Source organism: Papaver somniferum, chromosome 9, assembly GCF_003573695.1.
Source record: "Papaver somniferum cultivar HN1 chromosome 9, ASM357369v1, whole genome shotgun sequence".
NCBI classification, from domain to species: domain Eukaryota; kingdom Viridiplantae; phylum Streptophyta; class Magnoliopsida; order Ranunculales; family Papaveraceae; genus Papaver; species Papaver somniferum.
In genome coordinates, this window is record NC_039366.1 from 63,009,042 (window position 1) to 63,016,768 (window position 7,727).

The 7,727-nt window shown below is 41.6% G+C and overlaps 1 long non-coding RNA gene across 2 annotated transcripts; it reads left to right on the forward strand.

The window, feature by feature from the left end:
• The first annotated feature begins 1,751 nt into the window (after positions 1-1,751).
• LOC113308209 lies at positions 1,752-2,061 on the forward strand. Of its 2 annotated transcripts, none has more exons than XR_003339572.1 (2): positions 1,752-1,863; positions 1,973-2,061. It is a non-coding gene; the product is annotated as an uncharacterized LOC113308209 (long non-coding RNA). The 2 variants fall into 2 exon arrangements; XR_003339573.1 differs by having other exon boundaries at positions 1,993-2,061.
• Positions 2,062-7,727: the final 5,666 nt, after the last annotated feature.

The window sequence follows — 7,727 nt, forward strand, 5'->3', positions numbered from 1 at the left end:
AGTTTGAGATGAAGTGTATGTGAGTTGGATTAGTAATATGATGTGATGGGATGAAGATGGGTTTGCGTTTTGTTTGTTGTGATTAGTCAAGCAATATGGAGGTAAGGCTTTCACGGTTTCTGGTGAACAGTGTTTTCTCGAATTACGCGGATCAAAGACTCTACAAGCAGATAATGGGAGGTCTGGTTTCTTATTCTTCCCATTTTTTATGAAGTTGTCAGTAGTGTACTTTACTGTGTTTCTTTGTTCGGGTCATAGACAAAAGTATTTTGAGTTGGAGAAAATTCAAGCCTTTATGTACAAATTAACTCAGATTGGTACACTTAAGATTGGACCTCAAAGGTCGTAACTTCATATTACTATGGGTGTTTCCATGTTTCACACCTGTCTAATTGTAATAGAAACTGCACCTTTTTTTAATATTCATCTGTCAAATATTTAACATTCCATTGGTGAGCAGATTCCTTTGCCATAACCAATACTCCAGATTATGGTGGACCTGTAGTTCATTATGCAGATGGAGTATTTGATTTAGGATCTCAAAGTTATGTCACAGTAAGGGAAGGTAAGTTTTAGGAAGCATATGTACTTGTTGATAAATCCACTTTTTTACTTACCGTTGGTGTTATTCTTATGGTATTCTCAGTTGTTTTCTTTCTTTGATAGATACTCGTGACAGTAGCATAAATCCCACCAGACAATTGTATCCATCACCTTTAATGAGAAAACTAACCAAGGTAAACATTATCACAAAACACATGTTGTTTAATATAATAATTAACTGACCCATATGTTAGTTCTGGGCTTGGTTATTGGATCTTTTGTTTGGATTTGTATCAGAACCAAAGTGTTAGTCGTGAATGACTTCTACGCATTCCCCGTCCGGATTCCAAAGGAGAGCGGCTATCTTGGATTGAATGGGGTCACCCTAACATGCCATGGGATAAAGCACAACTTTGGGTTGGTTACATTTCCAAGGATGGGTGTGTATGCTTTGTGTTTATCTGTCACATTTGTGGCTCCTTTCTAATCTACCATAGTTGGGGTTTTTAAGCTACCTTTTGTTCCTGCAAATGAACGTTTGATTTTTCCACCTGTGCAGAGATATAAGCCAAAGGATCTGTGTTGCCGGTGGTGATCCTATGCTGGTAGAGTCTCCATCTGAGCCCAAGTGTCCTCTAAAGGTACTACTGAAGGAATTTAAAAAAAAAATTAATATATATATTATATATATATATACTATATATATATATGGGATTTTAGGGTTCCAAATCCTTGGATGTTTATATTTTTTCCTGTATGCAGGGGAACTATTTTTCATTACAGACAGGAAAGTGGATTCTGGAACCTTTACAAATGGGTATGTACAGTACTCACTCTAACATTATTGCCTTTTTTCAAATTCGGGTAACAACTTCAGGAATTGGAATTTTAATCCCAGTCAAGTCTAATGTGGCATGCCGATGCCAATCGGTTTTTATGCGACTGGCCAACTCGATGCAGTATGTATTTAGTATTTGCTTTGGATCAATTGTATTGTCCATGTCAGCTGATATAGCTCAAACCATGCCTGCAGACACTCTGGACTAGATTACAGGATCTAGAAACAATGTTTATTATATAGGACTAAAGAGAGGGAGTTATTTCATGTAATGAATATTATCAATAAGTTAGCATATTTTCCATTGCTCTATTGTCTTGTTTCCCTGATGCAGATTGAGCAAGAAACGAGGTGTGGTCAGTGGTGGTATCGATTTATTCCATCGATGCTGAGTTTACAAAACCGTTTTGGGTTTTCGGTGCTTCCTCCTTTGATTTCATCCCAACCAATGGCAACAACAACTTAATTTCTTGCAGCTACAGGTCTCTCCATTATAGTTATCACCACTATATTCCTTTTTGGTCCATTTGTTGTAATTTTAGCATTTTTGTTCTTTTAATGGTGGATGTGTCGTTTGAAATTTGATTTCAGCTGTAATTGATAACATGCAGACAGTTTGAGATGAAGTGTATGTGAGTTGGATTAGTAATATGATGGGATGAAGATGGGTTTGTGTTTTTGTTGTTGTTGATTAATGTTGCAGATTAGTGGTAGTGATAACGAGAAGATTTATGAATGAAATTGAGATGCAGGTGATGAAATTGGTGGATGTGAATTGATTTTAGGTTAGAAACGATAATCCTAGGTTAGGGTTTGATTCTTTACTCTTTTTCACAGTAGACTAGAGAACTTATAATTGTGTTTTTTTTCTATGTAATCCTATGTTTTAGTATTATCCCCAAGTTATGTTCTGTGGTTTGGTGACTTTGGTCTCTGTTTTGTCACAAATTAACTTAATGAAATTATAATTTTATTTTTAATTAAACAAGTCGGGTTAACCCGTGAACCCGCAAGCTTTACCCGTTACGGGTGCGGGTTGAAGAAATGATCACCCGTGAAGAATATCGACCCGCGGGTTTTAACCCGTGTTAACCCGAACCCGTGTAACCCGTAACAAGCCAGCCCCGGCCCGCCCGTTTGCCAGCTCTAGTCTGGACACCATCTGGAAATAAAAGCAACCAAGCCTGGAATATCTTTCCTAATATGAAGAACTGTGGAAGCCGCGACAACATCAATAATCTGCGCCTTGGCCAAACTGGCCTTTACGCATTCCTGGCTCATCATGAAGTGCATCCATTTCTCAAAGGGACGCAACGGGCTTACACTGATCTTAAAGTCAATGGGAGAAGCATGGTACTCTTTCCTCTGAAGACAAAACCTTATTACACCCTCCGGCCGAACCGACCGGGCCTCTCCTTCGCTTTCCGGACCAGTCATAAGAACCGGCGCATACTTGGGATGATTTTTCCTAATTGTGGCGGATGTTGTGAAGAACTCATCATCTATGCTCGGCTTGGAATTGCCAATATCCTTTGGTACGGCAGAAACTGTTGACATCCTAATGAAAATTCTCTTACCCTGCTTTCACCTCCGAGATAACTGCAATGGAACAATACGAAAGAAATATTATTACGGAAAGTGCATAGAAATTATTTCACCAGACACAGGAGAGCCATCCTGGACATAAGTCAATTGGTGTCAAAATCATTTTGCACATATGCGAAGGAATGGGGACTGACAGACTCTGCATCACCGCTTCACGCAGCAGGAAATTTACGCCCAGCCAAATAGGCGCGCCCCCACTAAGGTAACCATGCACACGGCCACACCAGGAAAAGGAGGAAACCCTAAAGGCTAGTTTTCACGGGAAGAGAATGACAATGCTCGTGCACACCTACTTCGCACAATAACTGAGGCGGCCAACATCACTATAACATTCACGCCTAAATTCTATTACAAGTTTTTGCAAAGCATACCTACGGCTAGGATTCATGCCAACTCAGAATAACAATATTTCTACAAGTTCATGAAAAAATACGCCTACAGCTAGGGTTTGCATGTACACAAAGAAAAAAAGAAAGAGAAAAAACAAGGAAAAGAGGAAGTGTTGGAAGACATACCAGGGATTCGCTTGTCCGCTTTGCTTCACTGTTACCATACGGCCGAAATAAATAACTAGGTGTGAAATAAAAGGAGAGGCCGACCCTCCTTTTGTACGTGTGATACTTGGGAGTTTGAACAAGGAAAGGATTTCCTATTTTGAGCCAAGTAAGGAAAAGAGGCAACCGGTCCCGCAAAGGCCAATTACCGCGCTAAAACCGTCCGCGCCATTGCCTTGGCCCCACAAGCCAAGATGTCCGCACGCTTTGCCTCTCCAAGTCTGCGCCATGCCTTGGCCCCACATGCCAACACGCTTTTCCTCTCCAAGTCCGCGTCATGCCTTGGACCCACATTCCCAAGCCGTCCGCCATGATTTGCCTTTCCAAGACCTCGCCATACCTTGGACACACGTACCAAAGCCGTCCGCGCATGTTTTGCCCCTCCAAGCCATCATCGCATGCTTCGCCTCTCCAAGCCGTCCGCGCTAACACAACGTCACGATTTTCCCTAACCCAGTCAAGGCGATGTATGGCCAGACTAAGACGGTAATTTTCGTCTCGCCACTCCACGCATCCTCAGCACAATTTATGCAAGGCCGCCGACACGGGAAGCACAAACTCTCTTTACCTCTCGAAAAGGTTTGTCGGATTTTCCTAACCATCTTATCATGACTTGTTTCGATTTCTTGTCCTAGTCTGGCACCATCTTATGCTTACCTCGCAACGATGCTCCCGTTCCGAGCTAAGCAGGGGATTTAATGTTGATGGTGGTTTTTAGCCTAGGGTTAAAATCGTAAAACCGCACATCTGACGCGACGTCATTATGATCACTAGAACATTTATTGAATCGATCAGCATGCTTACGTCAGAATTACCAGGGTATCTTTTTTCTTTCTATGTGTCATGTTCCACGGCAGGACCCTTAACCTTGGTCGATGATAGGGTGTAAAATACATCCTATTTATTATCTATTGTTTATGCTTTCTCTGCTATTTTTCTTGTAAATTATGTATTTTACGCGTGTTTGAGTTTTATAACTACTTTGGAGTCATGCGGAAGAAAGAAGAAAAAATCAACCAAAATCGAGAAAGAAAGGCAAAACTGTCATTTCACAAGATAACACTATCGAGAGTCCAACCAAGGTTAAGGGGGCTACCGCTGGAATTACTAAAGGCGGACAACTACTTGCTCAGGGCCACCACCAGCTGGGGCTGGTAAAGTAATGGGTGTAAATAACCCGTCCCAATTATTTAGACCTAGTTAGGTCGAGAGAATAACCCATTTCTCTCACGAGAGACTGAATCTATAAGGCAGACGAAACGGAGATTTGTGATGAAATTGATAAGAACAGAGGGCGAGCAGAGAAGCTGTTGCTGCAGTTGGTACAAGAAAACATAGAATTGGATTTACGGTTTACTGGAGATTGAATTTGAAAGAAGATCGATGATGGTTTGCAGCTGAAATTGAATCATGGAAGATGAGAGTGATACTGTTGGTAAAATGGGATTGTGGCTTCGAATAAGTGCAGAGAAAAATAATTTGAGTTAGGGTTTTTCCATATCTGAGAAATTGGAGTTCGTAATGGGTTTAATCTATGAACTCTTGTTGTTGTTGATTTCCATGGGTATTAAGATGAATTTGAAGACTCAGATGAACATTAGAGCAATAAAATGATGATTTTGGAACTGCTACTAAGATCGGTATGATTCAGATTCAAGGTTGAGTTGTGAGATGCAAAAATTATGATGGAGGCTGCGAAGAAGTTGAGTTGAATCTCAGGGAAGTGTTGGTGGTGCCGTGTGGTTGAATTACAAAGATGTTGCAAGAATTGAAGAGCTGATGAACAAGTTAAGCTCTGCTGTTGTATATGGAATGAATGCTTAAAGTTAGATGTATGTTAGGTGTGCAGGAATTGAAGAAAAATGAGGTCAGAATTCAGCCGGGAATGTGCAGAAAACAAACGAAAAATCTGTCGGATTTTCATCCCGACGAGTTAACTCAATACCGGCTAATTACCGATCCAACTCATCTGAGTAAGACTAGTTAGCCGAGTAAGATGCTGACTCAGTGTCTGACTTCCTCTTCCTTAACCCGGTTGGCTAACTGAGACTGTTAGGTTGACAGTTATATATAACGACACTAGAACATAATCTTCCATTGATGCCAGCAGAACTCAGGTAACCTGTGATGATTTTGCCGGCAGAATTTCGGTAATCCTAAGAGATGTGAAGACTTGGACTTGGAATTGGATGAAGAATTTGGCTTGAATTTGGAAAGAGGAGATGGAGGATTTGAGAAAGACTTGAACTTGGAAATTGAATTGTTAAAGGAAATGGATTCTATTCCTTGTAAGATTTGGAGAGCATTGAAGCCTATAAATAGAGAAGTTCTCTACTTTTCTATACACACTTTACACACCTTTTACACACACAACACTTCTCTTTTCTTTATTCTTTGTGTGAACTCCTTAGCATGAGTAGCTAATTTTCTTATTGATTGAGGATGAATTCCTAGTTCTTAACATGTTTTGAGTTTTGTTTTAAATCTACTTCAAAGTTTTCACATGATTATCGTTTGTTTTTACTAATAGGAATGTTTATACGTTCATTCTTGATTGATAGGTCGTTTAGGATGCATACTAAATTGATTTGTTAATTGATCTAAAGCTATTGAAAGTTAGGGGATAAGTAATCGTTTCTTAACTCTTTACGCAAGGAGCAAACACGAGACCTTGCGTAGGGATTCTATGGAGCAATTGTGTGCGAAAACAACGTTAGCAAGTAGACCTTGATCTAAGAGTCTAACTACTAATATCAACCTAATAAATTCATAAAACTTAATGCGTTTAACTAAATTACATCTTGAGTGATCTACTACTAGGTGGTTTGGTGAATAGAATCCGGTAGTCGAGAACTTCCGTATCCGGTGATACAAGGGATTTAGGGGTTAACACTGATCTAGCTGCTTTACCTACGGTTGGTGATAATATGTGGATAATAAAAAGTGGAAAAGAACATAACTTGATACACTGTTTTCCAACGAAGAAGGATTCCTTGGTATTGTCTCTCTTATTGATTTTCCTTTATCTTTTAATTGCTTTGTTTATTTATTTTTAAAATCTAAAACCAAAACCCCTCTTTTGTGACATTATAAGACAACTAAAACCTCTTTCTCCTCGTGGGAACGAACTTAACTACCACCATATTACTTGTTAATTGAGTGGAAAAATATTCACTAATTTGTTGTGGTTACGACACGCATCAGTTGACGTCACCTGTACAAAACCCTAATTCTCATGCCAGCCGCACCACTGTGCCAATGGCAAACTGTGCCATCCACACCTGCGTTCCAAGGCATGCCAACCATGCAAGTCGCACCACTGTGCCAATGGCAAACCGTGCCAGCCACACCTCCGAGCCAAGGCATGCCAACCATGCCAGCCGCACCACTGTGCCAATCCTTATACGGCTACTAAAACGAAGGCATGCGACAATAAACGTTCGCCCTTCAATCCCAGGATCGAATCCTAGCCATCCAAGGTTACCTGGCAACGCATGGTAACCTTTGGCCCGAAATCCTAGTTTGGCCACGCCCAAACCGCCTCAAGGCATGCCATGCCAACCAAGCCGCGCCGCCATGCTGGCCGTCCTATGCGGCTACTAAAATGAAGGCGTGCGACAATCAACGGTCGACCTTCAATCCCAGGATCGAATCCGAGCCATCCAAGGTTACCAAAAAACGCATGGTAACCTTTGGCCCGAAACCCTAGTTTGGCCACGCCCAAACCGCGCCAAGGCATGCCATGCCAATGGCATGCCAACCTAGCCGCTCCACCATGCTGGCCTTCCCTATGCGGCTAACGGTCGCCCTTCAATCCCAGGATCGAATCCCAGCCATCCAAGGTTACCAGACAACGCATGGTAACCTTTGGCCCGAAACTCTAGTTTGGCCACACCCAAATCGCGCCAAGGCATGCCATGCCAATGGCATGCCAACCTAGCCGCGCCACCATGCTGGCCTTACCTATGCGGCCACCAAAAACGAAAGCATGTGACGATCAACTGCTACCTTTCTTCCTGAGATGCAAAATCTCGACCGTCGAAGGTCACCAAGCCAGCAAGTCTCCCAAGCTCGACTTGCCAGGCAGCAACAATATGTTACATGTTTTCCACGAAAAATATTCGAGACATCAACACATATCACAAACTGGGGGATCCTCTTTGGGTATTGGTTTGGCGGTTTACAGC